We start from the raw sequence: 19,314 nt of genomic DNA, 5'->3' as shown, positions 1-19,314 counted from the left end.
GAAAAGTAGAAGAAAGGAAACAAGAAGGGGCCGTTTTGAGCTCAGGCTAAGCACAAGCAACATACTAGACTGGGGGCCATGGGGTCAAACCTGGTCCAATAAACTGTTTTCAGATTGTTTGATGGTTTTTACATTTTTAAAGCGTTGAAAACAAATGAATAAAATAAGACAAAAAAAGAACATATGAGCAAGACCAAATATGGCCTCTAAAGCCTAGAATATTTACTTTTAGGCCCTTTACCCCTGCACAGGCCTGACATGACTCTTAGGCCTCACTAGCCTAGGTCAGCTGTAGGAGAAAAAGAAAAGGAAAGGAGACCAACCCCTGTAAGGATCTCCTACAGCCACCAGCCCAGGACATGGCTTATCTAATCCAATCCTTAAAATGACCCTAAGACATGGTTTGTACTTGCTGTCCCCATTTCAGCCAGAGGAAAAACTGAGGCTCAAAATAAATTTGCTTCCCTAAATTCACAGCTAAGAAGTGGCAGAGCTCAGACTGGGACTTAGGTCTCTTGAGTTCTAGACCCAAGCCCTGCAAGCAAAGAGCCTTTGCCCCCAGAAATCAGTCTCCAGATTCCGTGTTTGTGAGCTGCTGACCAAGAGACGATGGCTGGCAGGGGAAGAGGTTGTATACCTTGTGAACCAATATAAGATCAGATAATCCCTACAGTAATTTTAGGAACCAAGGGCACATCAGGTGGCACAGAGGAGGAAGTGATTAGTTCTCTGAGTGAGCTGGACGTGAGGTTTCCAAGAGGAGGTGACAACAAGCTGATCCTGAAATGAAGACGTTCCCTGCACGGGACAGTATGAACCATCTCAGGGACTCATGAAAGGCTGGGCACTCTGGGAACTGGTAGGCAGTCCTTTGTGCGTGTAGCATACAGGTCACTGTGGAGAGCTGGCAGGGCATTTCCCTGTGCAGCGAGGCTGGAGCTTGATGAGAAAGGGCTGAGCGCTGAACCCAAGGTCCTGGCACCTCTCAGTTGCTAGGGGCAAAGACCATTGAGCAGATAGGAAGGGGAATGGAAAACAACATAACTTATTTGGAATTAAGTGAGATTACATATGTGAAATATATATTGGACATTTGACTCAGGGTGTCTAATATAGTAAGATCTGCCACTAATTGAACCGTGTTATAACTAACTGAGCATTAAGTTATTTTGTACAAAATATTGATTAAATAGCCAGGATTTCCCATAAAATTGATATTAATCTTTAATTGACATTAATCGCAGTGGAGTGCTTCCTCTCCCCCCATCCCCAGTGGGAACACAAAGCAAAGGCAGCCAGACAGCTCTCACCAGGACTGGCCCATGATGGCGCCCCGATCTTGGACTTCCAGTCACCAGAACCCTGAGAAAATTAATTTCTGTTGTTTAAACCACATAGTCAATGGTATTTTTTCTTTTTTATGGCAGTCCAAGCAGACTAAGATAACCTACTAGAGTAGAAAAATAAGAGAAAGATGACAACACTCTGAGTATTGAAACCTGAGACTTTGAACCAAGAAATTAATGACACAAGTGTTTGAAAAGCTGAAAAGCCAGCAGGGGACAATGAGGTAACTCAGAGTTTTACGACAGCAGAAGCTCCTGTCATCCCAAAACTACAGGGACAAAGGGAAGTGGGGTTCTGAGGGCCCAGGGGCCAGGGCACCCATTGGAAGCTGAGACATAGTGAGCTGTGTGGAAGAAGCAGGGACTTTGGAGGAGATAAAGCTGTTGCTGCAAACAGAGAATGAGGAAAACAACCTCACCTCTGCCTCTCTCCTCCCGCCAAACTCCTCCCAGTACCTCTCAGTGGCTGAATCCAACTGAGTCCAGGGGACACTGGCACCCAGGAAACACATGGTGATAACCCCTTAAGTTACACAGCACAGCAGGGAGGTGAGGGTTGGGTTTGAGAGCAAGTGGGCTAAAGGCTGACATATGGGTGGAGTCCCGCAGGGTCTCTTCTTATAAGGACACGAATTCCACCATGACAGCCCCACCCTCAGGACCTCAGCCAACCCAAGTTATCTCCCAAAGGCCCTACCTCCAACTAACATCACATTGGGGGTTAGGATTTCAACATATAAGTTTTGTGGGGACACAATGTTCAGCTTATAACATAGATATTATTTGTCTTATTTAATGCTACTTTGCAGATTGGGAAACTGAGACTAGGAGATGTAGAGTAGCTTTCCCCAAATCCTAGCTTATGAAAGTGTGATTCAAATCCAGGTCTAGCTGCCTCTAATGCTGTACTATTAACTATTACAGCCGATTGCTTCCCAGTGCGTCTGCATAAGGAGCCGGTAATCAGATATATACTTGATGTGCTAACACAATTCAGACAAATTCCTATGACTTGAATTAGCTTGGGGGAAATGGCCTGTGCTAATAAAATCATAATCTGATTGATGGGGTACTTTAAAATAGAGAACTAACATCTGTATATCTGTTTACAGTTCACAAAGAGCTCGCCTACCCATTATCTCATTTCCTCATTTGATCTTCGCAATATTCTTGTCAGGATAGAAGGACAGATCTAGAAAGAAACTAAAGGTCAGAGAGAGCAGGTGAATTGCTACAAGTCACACAGCTAGGAAGTGACAGAGGGAAGGGGCACTTAAACCCAGACCTCCCGATGCTCTCCATCACACCAGGTAGAACTGCAATGCTCTTTAGAGATCAACCCGAGTGGCAAAGGCCCATTGCATGGGAACGGCTACTACTATTGTTAGACGTTCTGTGTGTGGTCAGATTCATTTACTGGCTTTTCAGATAAGGGATCTGAGGACTTGCCAGTGTACGGTGCTGCCTCTTTGAAGTTACCTACTTCAAGGGACTCTCTGTTAGCCAGAAAAGGGGTAAGTATGGTGGGTGAGAAGGGTTTGCAGTGAGCCCGTCTATCTGAGGCACTTACTTGGTGGCAGCTGGCTCCACTGATATTTCAGTGATCCTGTCTGTGTAAAAATAGATTCCTCTGAAGCACTTGAAAGCATTTTGTTCTCTTAAAATAGGTTAAAAAACATGCCTCGCTTTTGTTTAGCACTCCTAATTTGCTTAGCAAGACCCCTTTCTTTTGAGATTCTAGGGTCTGCAGCAGACAGTGAATTTAAAAGTCTTTAAAATGCATTGGGAAAACTGAGGAATTGTGAAGTTCAAACATCTTGTTGGACCATAGATTATTTGATTAACTGATATGTTAGTTATTTGTACAACAGCAACAACAAAATAAGAATGGACTTTTTCTCTGTGCATGTCACTGTATGGGGCAGTTTTAGGAAAGATGGATTAACGAAAAAAGGGAGTTTTGTCCTCAAAAAGAGTACCATCTGACATAGAGGATTAGACATGTGTACCACTTCTTGTATCTCAAAATTAGCAGTGATAATGTAATGAAAGACATATCACGGGTGATAGCGGTAATTGAAGGCGTGCCTTTGGCAGTGGTCATCTATCTTGACTTAGAACTAAAATAGTGTGGTTTTAAAACATAAAAAATAAATGAAGGCTCTGGTGACAAGCTCTAGTCCAGACCATCTCGGGCCTTTGTCCTTATCCATCTGGCTGGCGGGAAGTTTCCTAAATCAAGTATTGGAGACCTCCTCCCTTAAGGAAAACAAATACAGAGCCTCCCAGGTCTGAAGGAGAATTCTGGGCCTCCTCCTGCTGGATGCCCTGTGTTTCTGTTTCACTGAGAGATTCATTCTTTTGAGGCCACAGCAGGTGGTTGGTTAGAAAGGGGTTGGACCCTGGCCTTCTTGGTCAATGTTATGCACTGAATGTTTGTGTCCCCCCAAAAGTCGTATGTTGAAGCCCTAACCCCCAGTGTGACTGTATTTGGAGATGGTGTCTCTAAGGTGAAATGAGATCATAAGGGTAGAACTCTGATCCCACAGATTCGTATCTTTATAAGAAGAAGCACCAGAGAACTCACACTCTCTCACACACATACACACAGAGAAAAAGCCATGTGAGGACATAGTGAGAAGCTAGGCAGAGAGATCTCCCCAGCAAGCTAATGGGTTGGCATTCTAATCTTAAATAGTTCTAGCTTCTAGAACTGTGAGAAAATACATTTTTATTGTTTAAGTCATCCAGCCTATGGCATTTTGTTACAGAAGGCCAAGAGGACAGTTTGGGAGGAGAGCTCACCTGCAGTGTATGAGGTGTGCTTTGTGGGAATTAAGGCATCGGTCTGAGTGCGCTACATGGGCCTGGTAATTTGACCAGCCTGGGTCAAAGTGGGGATGGGACTCGAAGGAGACCTGGAGCATGGGGTACAGACATAGGGAATGCAAACCAGGCTGAATGAGTGTTTTTAGGGTCAGCTTGAGGGAGGCATTAATTTCAAGGTTCTTTGTGGTGGGGGTCAGTGTCAGAGCTAAGGATCAGGGGAATCCCTGAGCACAACCAGGGGGTGTGGTGGGATGGGGACCTGACTGAGCAGTGCTCTCCTGGCTTCTTTCTGCTGGGAACTGCATCTTCCTCCCTCCTTCTAGCAGGTGCCCTCTTCCTCGCTGAGCAACCTCTACCTCCTCTCTTCTCTTTGATCTAAACTAAGTGACTTGCCTCTCTCCCTCCTCTTACAATCTTACTGGCCCCCTTAAAACACAAACACATACAAATGCAAACATATGTATATGCAAGTCTTCTTAGTGAAAAATTATTAGTCTTCAGTTAGATTTTGTGCAGTAGTGTTAACTTACAAAATTTTGTGGAAAAGTTATGCTATCACCAGGGATTGATCTATCTATCTATCTATCTATCTATCTATCTATCTATCTATCTATCATCTATCTATCTATCTATCTATCTATCTATCTATCTATCTATCATCTATCTTTCTATCATCTATCTATCAATCTCTCACCCTTGTTTTAGAGGGTTGTGATGGATAGACTCTAAGGCAGCCCATGATCTGATATTCATGTCTTAGTGCAAACCCTTGCCCTTGAGTGTTAGCAGGACCATGACTTACTTCTAAGCAATGGAATGTGGCAAACATAATGGACATAACTGATTATGGGCAGGTGATTACATAAGAGTGTAGTGTCTGTCTTGCTAGAGTCTCTCTCTCTTTCTCTCTCTCCCTCGCTCCCTCCCTTCCTTGGTGGCTGACTTTGAAAAAAAGAAGCTGCCATGAAACCTACAGATTCAAGGAAATAAATTCTACGAACAACCTGAGGGAGGAGTTGGGAAGCAAATCTTTCCCCAGTCAAGAACCACAGCACTGCCCGTCACCTTAATTGCAGTCTTAGGGGACCCTAAGCAAAGGATCCAACTAAGCTGTGCTGGACTCCTGGCCCACAGAAACTGTACAGTAATAAACCGGTGCTGTTTTAAGCCACTGTGCTTTTGATAATTTGTCCGACAGCACAGAAAACTAATACAGAGATTCCTAGAAAGAAAGAGAAACAAAAACACCGAAGTGACAAGAGAAATAACAGATATACTTCCATACTGGCAATGTTTTATATCTATTGTCAAGCATTTACTAGCAAACTGGCACCCACCCCTCTCTTTCCTCAAGTTTTTGTGAGGGCTTTATCAACATCCATCCATCTATTTATTCATTCAATGAACATTGATGATGTATCCATCACCGTAAGGGTTTCTGCCACAATTGGGTTTACAGTCCTGCCAGGTGCTTCCACATATATGCAAACAATTTCGTGACACGGCACATCAGCGAAGTGTCCTGAGAGCAGTAGAATGCGTGTGTATACAGCGTCTGTTCTTTCTGGTCATTTGCTCATTGAGCTTACTTAGGTTCTGTTGGAGAACATATGCAATACATTAAAATTATAAAAATAATTGTACAATCACCTTTATGATAAAGGGTATAAAAGAAAAGTACAGGGTTATCTGAAAGCATTTAGTGGGGCAGTTATACTAATGAGAGGCATCAGGGAAGGTTTTCTGCAGAAAGTAGCACATAAACTGAGTCGTGACACATAAGTAAGAAGCTTGCCAACAGCAGGTGAGGGAAGAGTGGGTTGTGGTGTGAGATGCTGTCAGAGGAAATGGCATGTCAAAGAGTATGAGACAAAAGAGAGAATTTGGTGTTTTCTAACGAACTGAGCAGAGACCAGTATGGCCAGAGCATGGCAGAATAGTGCGGCAAGTGGGTGAGGAGGTTGGCAGTTGCAAGCCCTGGTGAAATCATCTGTGACTTTATCTTTATGTGGAGAACTTTTAGGTGTGTGGCTAAAGGATGATTTTATGTCTCCATCAGGGTATTAGATTTCTGGCAGAGTGTGAGGGAGAGCACAGAAAAGGGTAAACTGACTTCATTGCTGTGGGAATTAGGACAGAAGACAGACTCCTTAGGTACCGTATTTCCCCAAAAATAAGACCTAGCCGGATAATTAGCTCTAATGCATCATTTGGAGCAAAAATTAATATAAGACCCGGTCTTATTTTACTATGATATAAGACCTGGTCTTAAATCCTATCCTATCCTATCCTGTCCTGTCCTATCCTATCCTATCCTATCCTATCCTATCCTATCCTATCCTATCCTATCCTATCCTATCCTATCCTATCCTATCCTATCCTATCCTATCCTATCCTACTGGGTCTTACATTAATTTTTGCTCCAAAAGACATATTAGCGCTGATTGTCCGGCTAGGTCTTATTTTCGGGGAAACAGGGTAGGTGGCAAATAAGTGCAGCTCACATGGAGAGAAGTGGGAAATTATAGAACCCAGGCCCCTGGGAGAAATTGAGGGAGGGAAAGAGCTATCGTTCACCGTTGAGAGAGACACCACTAACCTCTCAGGCATCCAGCAAGTAGCACTGCAGGGAGCCTTTGACTGAGGCATTTTGGTAGGTTTTGTGTTTTACGAGAAATAGAGTAGACTCTATAACCATTTCATGCACCTGGAGTTGCACAGCCAAGTATAGTATAACAGAGACACTTTCCAAACTTGAAGGCTAGAGACCTGGGTGTCCTGGCTCCCCAAACAAGCAGTGTGACCTTGGGCCAGTCATTTAACCAGTTTGGTCCCAGTTGACTCACTGGGTATAGGAGTCGATGAGCTCAAAGACCTGTTCACATCTTCATAGGCCATCATGCCAGTGGCTGGCAATCTCATGGAGAGTGGTCTGAGAGAGAGTATATGACAGGGTGAATGACAACCTGGGAAGGAAGAGCTGATGCTGTAGGCATGAGAAAGAATTCAGTCTGGCTAGTGTAGGGAAGGCAGGGCACTGGCATCCCACAGGATCTGGGACTCTATACTATGCTTCTATGACCACTGTAGCTTGCATAATAAAAGACGCTATATTTGTTTGTCTTGTTTTTTTGGTTGTTTTCAGTTTTATATACCACATATCAGTGAAATCATATGTTCTCTAAACAAATGAAGGAACAAAACTCATAGACATAGACAGTAGTTTAGGGGTTAACAGAGGGGAAGGGGGCCCTAGAAGAAGGTAAACGGGGTCTAATATATGGTGATGGAAAGAGAACTGACTCTGAGTGGGGAACCCACAATGTGAGATACAGATAATGTATTACAGAATTGTACACCTGAAATCTATTTAACTTTACTAACAATTGTAAACTTTAATTAAAACAAACTTTAATTAAAAAAAAAAGATGCTGTAAAGACAAATGCCCTAAAGATTCATAAACCACTGTTGTTTTCTTTCATCTGTCAATCTGACCAAGTCTTCAGATGCATTATTGTTATTCTCATGAATTATTTTATTTTATTTTATTTATTTATTTTTTTTTATAGTGTAGCAGTCCTAATTAGCTTTAGGTCTGATTTTCTTCCTTTAGGGACCAATCTGATGGCACCTGCATGCATAGTGAGGGTGGGATAAAGGAACAAACTCTGTGAGCTCACAGCTTGGGAAAAGGGTGGCCTGATCAGGGAAGGGGTGAGGCTGGGAGAGGAAAGAAGACAGCCCAGCCAACAAACCTGCTCTGGCTGTTGCTTCCACATTGGCACCCAGTGACCCAGCCATGAATAATGCTGTTGGCCTGGAAAGACCATCCCCTACTTGAGTCTGGACCATTTCCCTAGACTTGCATCAGCCTTGTTATTTATCTGATTCTTTGTTTCCTGGATGATTTTGGCTGGGAGAACTTCTTCAAGAATTGATGTGCCAATCCAATTATAATGCATAAGGCCAGCAACTCCTGAATGCTCTTGATTTTCCTACCTTGCAGATGGAATCAGGCCTGTCTGACCTTGGTGACCTCAGTGCCAAACACGTTGGGATGTGCTACGGGAAAGTGGACTGTTGGATTTTTTTTAGGATTCGACTTTCTTTTTTTTTTTTCCCCTTCAATTTCAGAGAAAGATCTTCCAAAGTTCCAGGCCAAAGAGCAAGATACAGTATTCAATGTGCCTCTCATTAGCTGTATGTTCTTGGCCAAGCTCTATAACCTATCTAATTTCAGTTTCCTCCCCAGTGAAGTGGAGCTAATCATACCTACCACATGGGAGGGGAACGAGAAATAGATAAGATAATGCAAGTTTGGGGACCAAATGGCTACATGTCACTAGCAGTTTAAATCCAGGATAGCCAAAATCAGCGCTGAAGATCTGTGTGGCAGGAAGAAAGAGGGAAGAATAGGGCAACATAACAGAACTTCAATTAGGACAAAGTAATTTGTCCTACTTGCATAATTAAAGATGCTGTAATTTAATGGGTCTAGAATACACATTTTAGAGTCAGACCTATTTCTATGTGGACAGTACTCTCTTCTCTGAGCCTCAGTTTGCTCGTCTGCAAAATTGGAATAAAAATAGTATTTGCTTCATTGAGTTGTCTTGAGAATTAAATGAGATAATGCATTGTGGCAGAGACTTGCTAGATACGCAACAATTCTGTTTCCTCTCCTTCTGGGGTCATCAATAGACTACATTTCTCAGCCTCGTTTTACCTAGGTGAAGCTGTGAGACTAAGCTCTGGTCAGTGGAATGTAGATGGAAGTGATACATGCTACATAGGCTAAGCCTCACCCCTAAAACTTTCTGGTGATCTTTTGCACACATTCTCTCCTCATCTGCTGGGTGAATACAGAGGATTCAGGGCTCAAGGAAGGCGGAGCTTCTCTGTGGAAGGAACCTTGGTGTCTGAATGACGGGGCATATCACTCCTCTCTCTGCTCCGGCCGACCTGTAGTGGATCATGGGTTGAGCTACTGAGATTTTTAGAGATTTTTCTTAAAATGTTTGTTCTGATTTATTCATTCTCATAAAGCACATAGTAATTCCTTAATAAATATTAGCTATTATTATTAGTAGTAGTAGTATTTTCTCCCTGGCTGGAATGGATGAATGGACAAGTTCCAAGCCCACCATCCTTACACAAGACTTAATACTACAAGTGCATTTTTGTTCTCTCCCCTCCCCAGAAGATTGACTCCTAAATCTCTGGATTCCGCCCCTCCCCCCAATGAAATTAAATGATTCATTCCTTCATTCATTTCTCCAGTCAATAAGCATTCACCTGCATGCCTAACCTGTACAGTTTGATTAGGTGCTAGGAAATGCAGAGATGACAGCGCCATCTTCATGGATTCTTCAATTTCATACAGAGAGACTCACACACAACCCAGCGTATTAGCATGCAGAGTAAAATGTGCCTTAACTCCCGCCTAATCATAGTAAGCTGTGGCTTATGACACTTGACTTTGTAAGAAATCAATAATATCCCTTCAGAATTCAAGCCAGGTAGGTCTATGGAAAAGTTTTGCCATTTTCCTGGGAGCTTTCCCCTTGACTTTACAGTAAGCTCAGGGAAAGAGAAGGGAGGAAGGTAAAACAGGAACTCTTGTTTCATTGAAAAGCAAATGTGGGTTTGTGTGGGGCTGCTGGGCAGTGTCTTGAGGCTTTCCCAGCCCCTCCCTTCCGCTCTCTCCCCCCTCCCCAGAATTGGGCCCCTGTGCGCCATTGGATGCCTGCTCCTTCCCCACTGTGCTCCTGTGTCCTGCTTTCCAAGGCAGGCTCAACAATTGTGACAGTCTAGTGCTGGTTCTGTTCAACTTTGCCACCTCCCCTTCCTGGAGCTCAGCTTTCATATTTGTAAAATAGGCTGCTAGACTGGAACTCAGTTATCGAATACACAGCATTCTCTTCCAGCCATGACAAACCACACTGATAGATCAAGGCACTCATTTTTGCTGAGCCTGTACCCACACAAGCCATCATCACAAACGTCCTCAGTACAGACTTCCAGGCAGCTCTGTGGATCAATCATTGTTGGCCCAAGAGCCAGATGATCTCCAGGCATCTTTGGTAACAATAATAATTATCTCTAACCCCTTAAACTTATTTTTAAAGCTCTTGTAAATACATATAATCTGATAAGCATCTTAAGGGTGGCATAGTGTCTGTTATTTTTGTACCCTTCCTTCACCGTGCTTGGCTCTCAAGGAGAGTTCAACAAATATTTGAGGCTCGAGAAGGATGCCCCCACTCCTGCTTCCCTCTTTCGATCTTTGCTTCTGCTCCCCTACCAATAGATTCTTTCTCCTTCACAGGTACCAGTCTTGTTAGCACTGCCTGTTTGACCTGAATGGTATGACCTCCTAAGTTCATCTAGTCCATCCTTCTGCTCCCTAATAGGCGACTTTCAGTCATTCCAGCGCTGCCAAGTGCTGAGTCTGTTGGAGAAGCACAGCTGTCAGGGCCAAGAGTCCTTTCTCGAAATGCCTGCTGGTAAAACCAATGCAAGATCTTTGGATTCCAAATCCTGACCTTGGATTTTTCCTTCTGAATATATCGTTAGGTCTGACTAGGGGCCAGCCCAGCTCAGAGGCAAGGCTTTGTAACTATGCCTTTACATTCATTATTATTTTTAGGGCAGATCTGTTTCTCATTGACTGGGGCTTGTTGGGCCCCTCCCTTGCCTTGTCATGGTCAGGGCAGTCCACTTGGCAGCTCTCCAAGGACCATGCTTGCCTGGAGGTGCTGTCGCCTGCCTCTCCTGACTGGTGGGGACAGGCCTGAGCTAAGGACGCCTTTGTTCTTTCACAGTAGGTTGCTTTTTCTTGGGCTTGGATGGCTCAGCAAAAGTTATTTGATGCTCTGCAGGGTCGGAGCCCTGAGCTGCACAGTTTATGTTGGAAACTGTGTACATTGTTCTGGGTTAATCTCACGGTGCCTGCATTTCTCCTTTTTGTCTGACAGGGTGAATGGTATGGCATGAGAGTGGGGTGGGGAAGGGGTCATGCACAAGTCAAGACAGTCTGCGTTGTATCATGCCGGGCTTGTTCCCAGCCCCACGGGAGAGGGAGCCAGTGAGGGTGTTGGTGAGACAACTGTTTATAATAGATTCAATCCTTAAAACTGTAAAGCCACCCTCAAGCACAGGCAGGGGAAGGGGAAAAGAGGGAGACACAATACAAGGAAAACAAATAGATCGGGGAGATAGGAAAGAAGGTAAAAAATGGGAGATAATGTTTCTTCAATAAATCTCTCCTAGATGACTTCAGCCATATCATTTGAGGTTCTATGGAATCTATTACACACACCAAATAATTCCCCTCACATTGTACACAGGTTTGTGATCTAAATGCTGCTCTAGGCTTGCTTTCCCTTCAGAGATTGTCCTACTCTTTGGCCTGAATTCTACTCCATAGCAAATGACCAAAGGCATTTTGTTCTGTTGTCTGCATCTTCCCCCTTACATCCTTAGGCTTCTCAATGTCTCCACTCCAGAGACTGCGGCCTCCCCTCTCCCACATCATCTACCTCAAAGCTGCAGATTTCTTTGGGGGGTGGAATAAAACCCAGCTATGACAAAAGTCTCACAAATGCATAAATTTCACTAAGAGTTGGGGGATAATGGTGTTATCCAATTATAACTTCTGGCCGCCATCTTTCCATTAGTTTTCTTTTTGCGTTGCCACCTTTCTCATAGGTCTACGCTCTCCCTTTTCTCACATTTGCCTCAGTGTGAAGCTGTCTTTTGACTCTCTCTCTTTTCCCCTCTGACACTATTTGACAGTGAGTATTTCCTCAGTTAGTTCTCTGGAAAATAAGTTTCCTTATATTTGGATAGTACTTTACAGTTTACATGGTGTTTTCACCAGCCTCAGTAAAAAGAAATTTTCACAATAATCCCTATGAAACTCAGATATTAATTTAGTACCTGATAGAACTGGGCCTTACATCTAGGTTATGTGACCTCGTGCTCAGTGTCCATGTACCTCTCAGGAAGAACCAGGGACTTTTGTAGAGGGAGGGAGGAGAAGAAGGATCTCTGAGGGTGGAGTAGAGGATGAAACGATGTGAGGAGGTAGAGACCAGGGCTCTGCTCAATGCAAATCTCACAGGAAACGTCCTGGGTCAAGTCAGCCATGTTTTTCTTTCTCAGGCTCCTCCAGGATTTGCCTTTTCACTTTCATTTTCTCATTCACTGACTGTAGTTTCTGACCACAGTTACTCTTCATTTATTCATCTGTTCCCTCATTCCTTCACTCACTCTTTACTCAACATTTCTTGGTATCTACAACATTCTGGGCAGTGGTGCTTCTCTTTCCTCAGCTTTCTGTGGAGGTACGTGCACCCCTGCACAGCCAAAGGGCCGATGTTCCTGTCCTGGGAGCCAGAGACAGCCTCTTAGAGAACTCTAGCAACAGCTGAACCTCACCATTTTTACTGATACCCTCCGGCAAAGACTAAGTCCACATGTTTTTCTATTAATAAACATACGATTGAGGAAAGACATTTTTTCATTCCAGAGAAACACTCCAAAGCCCTCGATCTTCCAAGAACTTCTCCCATGGGAGCTGGATGTAGTGGTGACACAGCTGGTCCACTCGCCCCTTCTTTATGTGCTTTCTACACATTTACTGTGTTCCCTGGTTTTCCTTCCATCTCACTAGTTGTAGCTTCTCAGGCTCCTGTGAGGTTTTCTCCTCTTCATGCTGGAGGCGCCAAGGCTCAGTCCTTTGTCTTCCCTTCCCTAACTACACTCACTCCCTTAGTGATCTCATCCAATCTCGTGCCTTTAAATACCACCTCTATGCCAACACCCCCCACATTTATTTCTCCACACCAAATCCAGGCTGGTGTAACCAACGTTGCCACTTTGATATTTAATAGATACACTAAGCTTAATAGTTCAACAGAAACTCCTAACCTTTCTTCACAAACCTGCTTTGCCTATAGCTCTCGCCACTCCAGTTGATGGCAACTCCACTTTTCCAGCTGCTCAGGCCAACAACCTTGGAGCCATCCTGGACACCTCTCTTTCTCTAATTCACATCTAATCCACTGGTTGGACATTAATCTAATCCAGAATCTCCCACTTCTCATAACTCCACTGCTAGTATCATTTCCCAGGTCACCATTATCCCTCCTCAGTTTGTTACAACACTTTCTAACTGGTTTCCCTGGCTCTCTTCCCTGTGCCCCCTACAATATATTCTCAGCACAGCTGCCAGAGGGATCACTTTAAAACATAAGTTGAATCATGGGACATCCCTCTTCCCCTTAATGGCAAACCTTAATGGCATTCCTTGGTACTCAGAGTCAAAGTCAAAGTCTACAATGGTGTAGTAAATTGATTACATAAATGGCTGCAATTCTCTACCCCTCCCTGTATCTGCCTCCTTTGCAAAGCAACACTAACAGGTCCTCCTAGCAAGAGGTGGAGTCTATTTCCCCACCCCTTGAATCTGGGCTGGCGCTGTAATTTGCTGTGGCAGAATGCAGTGTAAAGGAAAGTGTGCCACCTCTGAGCCGGGACTTTTCTCGGAACCCTGCAGTGCCCATGTAAACAAGCACAGGCTAGACCGCCGTATAGTAAGAGATATGTGGTCTTGTCCCCTTCTTGCCCCAGCTGGCAGCCAGTCAACGGTAGACCTGGGAATGAGGCTGTCGTAGAACAGCCAGCCTTGGGCCTCGCTACACCTGACCCTCAATGAGCAAGTCCAGCTGCAATGAGCTCAGCCTGGCAAAGATCATCAGAGCCCAGCTGAACTATGGACTCGGGAGCAGTAAAAGAAGCTTATTGATCTAAACCACTGGGTTTTGTGGTTGTTTTTTATGCCCCATTTTTGTGGCAATAAAAACCGATACAAATGACTTATAAGGCCCTCTGTGATCCACAACTTCCCTTATGTCTCTGATTTCATCTTCTACTACTTTCTGGAAGCCTTGTTCACCAGGCTCTAGCCACAGTGACCTTGTTTTTCCTGGACTACACCAAGTAGGGTCCAGCCTCAGGGCCTTTGCACTTGCTATTTTCTCTGTCTGAAATACTTTGTTCCACATATCTCCATGCCTACTCCCATTGTTTCTTCTGAAACATGCTTAAATAACACTTCTGCAAGGGTGATATTCCAAAGGTTTATGTAAACACTGTGGCTTTAGGACTGACCAACCAGAATAGTAAAGGGCACAGAGCAGAATCAGGGTCCTGGTTGAAGCTAGGAATTCATCTTTTAATTGCTGTATTGTGGAGAATGTTCCAAAAGAGGGGCCAGGACAGACAGTTTGGTAGAGAAGTCAACAGTAGAGGGGCTCCAGGCTGTGCCTTTTAAACAATTATTAAGGACATATTTGAACATTTAACAGAGAGAACATCTCTGATTATCAAGAAGATGTTCTTCCACCACCCTGTCTGCCATCTCCTTACCTTGTTTTAATTGATATTTGTCCAGGCACTTGTATGACCATCCGATCTGCAATGTATATTGTTTATGGACTTGTTTATTCTATGTTTATTTTTCTCCTCCCTCAAGAACAGTGCCATCCAATAGAAGTTTCTGCAATGATGGAAATGTTCTCTTTCTAAGCTGTCCAATAACAGTAGCCATGTGGCTATCAAGCACACTGCTATATTCTCGGTCCTCAGAACAGAATCTGGCCTACAGGCCTTGCTGAATGAATGAATGAATGAATGAATGAATGGGCAAACAAATGAATATGGCAGTTGGGGAGAGCAGTAGATTATAAGAGGTGTCTACACAAAATGTTTTAAGGCCCGTTGGAAATTGTGGCCATGCTGGGGGATGGTTTGGGGACATAGAAGATGAGCGTCTCACCGACTCTCCATCTCAACCTCTTAATTAGGCAGGATGTGCCAAGTAGGGGAAGATGTCTTCTTTGCATTTTTTTTTTTTTTTTTTTTTTTTACCCTCCCCACATCAGTTGGCAAATAGGCTGAGCAGAATAAAAGGTGCTTTTTGGCCTGTCCCTGTGGAATGTCAATGGGAGAAAGAGGGACCCTGTGACACTGAGGCCCCAGGGTGAGCCGTGGTCTTTAGCGGTTCCTTGCTAGAACTCCGATGCTGCAGGATGACTCCCCTACTACAACAGAGAGAGCTGGCACTTGGGAACTGTCCTTCCCTGGCTCTCTGGAACTGAGAAGATCAGTGGGGACAGGTACCTCCACCCAACCCTCCAGCAGTGTCAGTGACCCCAGTGACCTAGTGAGCCAGCCCCAGGCACACCCATAGTACCTGAGTCCCAGCCACTGGTGTCTGCATACCCAGCCCTGTGACCAATACTAGCTAATATCACACCCTTACTGCACTGTCCATCCTGGTTTGCTTGTGACAGTCCTGGTTATACCTGTTGCTCCAACACCCGGTCACTCTCAAAAATGTCCAGATAAATTATAGAAGATGATAAATGATATGGTCATCCTACATCTAGTGAGATTTTACTATTCATCAGGCATTGTTCTAAGCATTTCACACATGTTTCCTTTTACATTTACACCTTGTAGCTCATGGGGCAAATATTACCTCCACTCACCCTAGAGCCCGAGATGTTGAAGGATTGGTCTCTGTTCTGGGAAGCAACAAGTTTAGACCTTGGCAGTGACAGAGTAAATAAGTGCGAGGAGCTTCATTCCTGGGCCTTTCAGGAATGTAACGTGCACTGAGTACCTCCTCCCTCCACTTGAGTGTTTCCATTGGAGAGGACGCCCTGCCAGGGAAGTCTTTCCCATGGCAGATAATTGCTTCTCTCTCAAGCAATCAGTAGCATGGCAGTTGCCAGGGCACCATGTCTGCTCTTGTGGGACCATTTCCCACATCCAGTAGAACAATGCTCATTCACACTCTGGTCTTGCTTCATGAGAGCTGGTCTTTCTCCCATGGGAGGATTCGAAACTCTTGGGAGGAGATGAAGCCTTCCAGGGTGAGGTCCAAAGGCAGCGAGGAGAGGCTCCAGCTCATTCCAAACCTGGTGTCTTCTCCACTGACTCTGAGCATGTTAAGTCAAGGCTGAGGAAGAGATGAGCAAACCAGAACGCGCCAACCTCACTTCTGCGAATCAAAGGGGAATCAAGTTAACTCGTGGAGTTGGATGATTTCCAGATCTCTTATAAATGTCGTAGAAAGGCAGCAGCAACACCATGGCTCTCTTCCCTCTTTTTTCACTTTTCTTTGGTGTCTTTTTAAAAGAGGCTTTCTGCTCAGCACATTATTGAAAACAATAACAATAGCTTACCATTGAATACATCTTTATAATACATAAAATGTTTTTCACATCTATTATCTCAATGGGTGTGACACCAACCTTATAAAGTAGAGGAGTCTGTAATAATAACTTCATTTTAAAAACCAGGGCATTAAGGTTCAGTGGGGTTAAGTGATTTGCTCAAATTCACCTGTGTTATGATAATAAGTATCATTTACAGGGTATTTAAGTGCTTTCCATAAATTATATCATTTAATGCTGACAGCTCTGTTAAGAGGTGGAGATGATATTCTCCCCAGGAACACTGAAGCTGGGAGGCAGACCCTGCCCACAGTCAAATCACCCAGCTGGGAAGAGGTAGAGCTGGTACAGGGAATGAGTTCCCACTCAGAACCCAAGCTGATTGAGATCCTGTGCGTTTTCCAATATGCACTGGTAGGCTTATGTTTCCAAAACATTATTTAAAATGGGAAGAATTGTCTTATTAAGAAGGCTGAGATTTTATTGGGCCAAGAAAAGTGGTTTAGAAGGAATCCCAGAGGGCAGATAGAAAGAGGAAGGTCGGGTCTGAGAGGTGCAGCAAGGGAGCAGATGACACTGTGGAAATTGGTCAGCATGGGTCCTCAGGGGCACTGTGGAACCTCATGAGGCCTGGCACACAGCACACTCCAAGAAACAGGGACCACATTCCTCTTATTGCCCTAGAACATTCTGGATGCTCAATAAATAGTTGCTAAATGAGTAGAATAATGAATGGGTTTTAAATTCATGAAATAAAGTAAAACTCATTTTAATGGTTCCTCACTACCTGGATAAATATGGACATCAGCCACTTAACCAGGAGCTTGGTTAAGGACTTACCAAGCATTATCTCTTTTTCCTTATGCAACTATCTCATCTCCCCTCAGTAGGCTGTACACATAAAATGAATTTATGTTTAAATCACTGTTTCCAACAGAGCTATGCTAACCAAATCTTCCAATTCCTTAATTCTTTAATGACATGCTGGACACAAGCTATATTTTAGGGTCACCTTTTTTATTATTAAAAGCTCTATCTAGTTTGAAACTTCAAGCTCAGACTTAAACCCCAAAATGTTCTCTTCTCCCCTCAGCATAGTCTGCTTGGAGTGAAGGTGGCAGCTGGCAAGTCATGCCCAGGCTTTGAAATGTTTTGTCCCTCCCTGTACTTCAAGTCCTAATGCTCCTGGTGAGGATAGGGGCAGATGAGGAGAGTAGAGGAAGAAGCTTCTTCAATACCTAGCCATTTGGTGGTGACCAAGTGTCCCAGGTGCTATGGTGGTTTGGTCTGGTTCTGTCTGCTCCTGGACACTCTGCTAGGATGGTGGAGCAAACACATGTAGTTTTCCTGAGGGGGAGATGGGTGGTGTAAACACTTCACCTTGACTCCCTTCATCAGCAAGGACCCCTCCAAGAGGTGGCCTGTGCTCCTATCTTTGCTACCAGTGCGTCACACTCCTACCCCTTTCCATGTAGAGCTTTGCCTCGTTTGGCCACTGTGTAGCTTTTGCTCCTTGCTCTAACCTATGGACTCCTTCCAGTGGATCCTGAGAACCATCAGGGTTATCTTTCTCACTCTAATGGCTGTGAGAGCTGGAGAGATTGGTGGCCTCCTCCATCTTATTCCCAGGCACTATCAACCAGGGTCCCTTCTCACCTTACTGAAGTTCTCCAATAAGACTTTGTCCTTCAGACATATCCAGAAATAAGTGGCACCAGGCTCAATGTTTACTTACATCACAAAACTCCAGGATATGCGTGGCAGACTCTCCCAAGAACTACCTCATCGTGCCCCACTTAGCGCCTGTGGCAATCCCGAGTGGGCTTGCAGATTCTACATCTCAGCAAGAATCCAGCAGGGCAACAAGATACCAAGTTCCCCTTCTTACAGGAACTCCTAGATCTATGAGTGATTCTCTTAGAACTTCAATGTTTCCCTAGGCTTTGCGGGGAGGACACCTCTCTACCCTTGCCTGCCCCTTACCGCTGAATGTACATGAGGCTACAGGCTTCCCCCCAGGCCTGAACCTTCCTCTCCTCCCTCCTCCTTCCCCCCATCTTTTCTGTGTGTAGTCCAAAGAGGATGCTAAGAGGCAGTGCTATCCTTAAGCTGATTCTGCCTCCTCTTAACAAGCCCTGGAGGGGGGTGGAGGGCAATTGTTCTAATTATTCAAGACACACTCTCAAGTTTTGCCAACTTTATCTAGGAGTAACTTTATATGCAATCAACGAACCTATTTAAGTGGACATTTGGAAACACATATGCCTGTGTAAACACCACCACAATAAAGATATAGAACATTTCTATCATCCCCAAAGTTCCCTATACTCCGTCATAAGCTCCTTTTTTAGTATTCACCCCCCTCCCTCCCATGGCCACTAGTTCCCCTACAGGGACATTCAAAGTCCTGTGACATTTTTTAACAATCTTGTGATATTAATTGGTAATATTTTTATTTTCCACCAGACAAAAAAATGAGGCTTGCACTAAATTACTTTTCCAAGGAAAGAGAGGAATAAAGCATTAACCTGGAAAGAAGATTAAAGTAAGAGATTATAAGACTATGTTGGAAAGGGCTAATGATATAAAGTGAATCTGGCCTTCCTGTGGCAGAGGCAGGCGGGGGCCCAATCACGCAGGTCCTCGTAGGCCATGCTAAGCAAATCTTTATAGTGCTAGAAATTAAAGTAACGACCTATGTCAAGTCATTAAAGTTTCGTTTCTCTGTGTCAAAATGGTGTGTTGACACAGAGAAGCCACCATTCTGTGCGTGAGTGTGTGTGTGTGTGTGTGTGTGTGTGAGAGAGAGAGAGAGAGAGAGAGAGAGAGAGAGAGAGAGAGAGATTGCATAGGGGTGGGATGACCATATATCCGTCATCCAAAAATATCT

General features: G+C 44.2%; 1 long non-coding RNA gene across 4 annotated transcripts in view; it reads left to right on the top strand.

Annotated features, from left to right (window-relative positions):
• Positions 1-2,548: 2,548 nt before the first annotated feature.
• Positions 2,549-19,314, top strand: part of LOC141572200 (uncharacterized) — a 37,066-nt gene continuing 20,300 nt past the window's right edge. For all 4 annotated transcript variants that reach the window (XR_012497426.1, XR_012497425.1, XR_012497427.1 and 1 more), the window contains exon 1: positions 2,549-2,860. This is a non-coding gene — a long non-coding RNA (uncharacterized LOC141572200). The remainder of the gene's footprint in view (positions 2,861-19,314) is intronic.

Source organism: Rhinolophus sinicus, linkage group LG06 (assembly GCF_036562045.2).
Source record: "Rhinolophus sinicus isolate RSC01 linkage group LG06, ASM3656204v1, whole genome shotgun sequence".
Classification (NCBI taxonomy): domain Eukaryota; kingdom Metazoa; phylum Chordata; class Mammalia; order Chiroptera; family Rhinolophidae; genus Rhinolophus; species Rhinolophus sinicus.
Note: the sequence above shows the minus strand (reverse complement) of the source record. Positions and strands in the feature narration are given on the sequence as shown.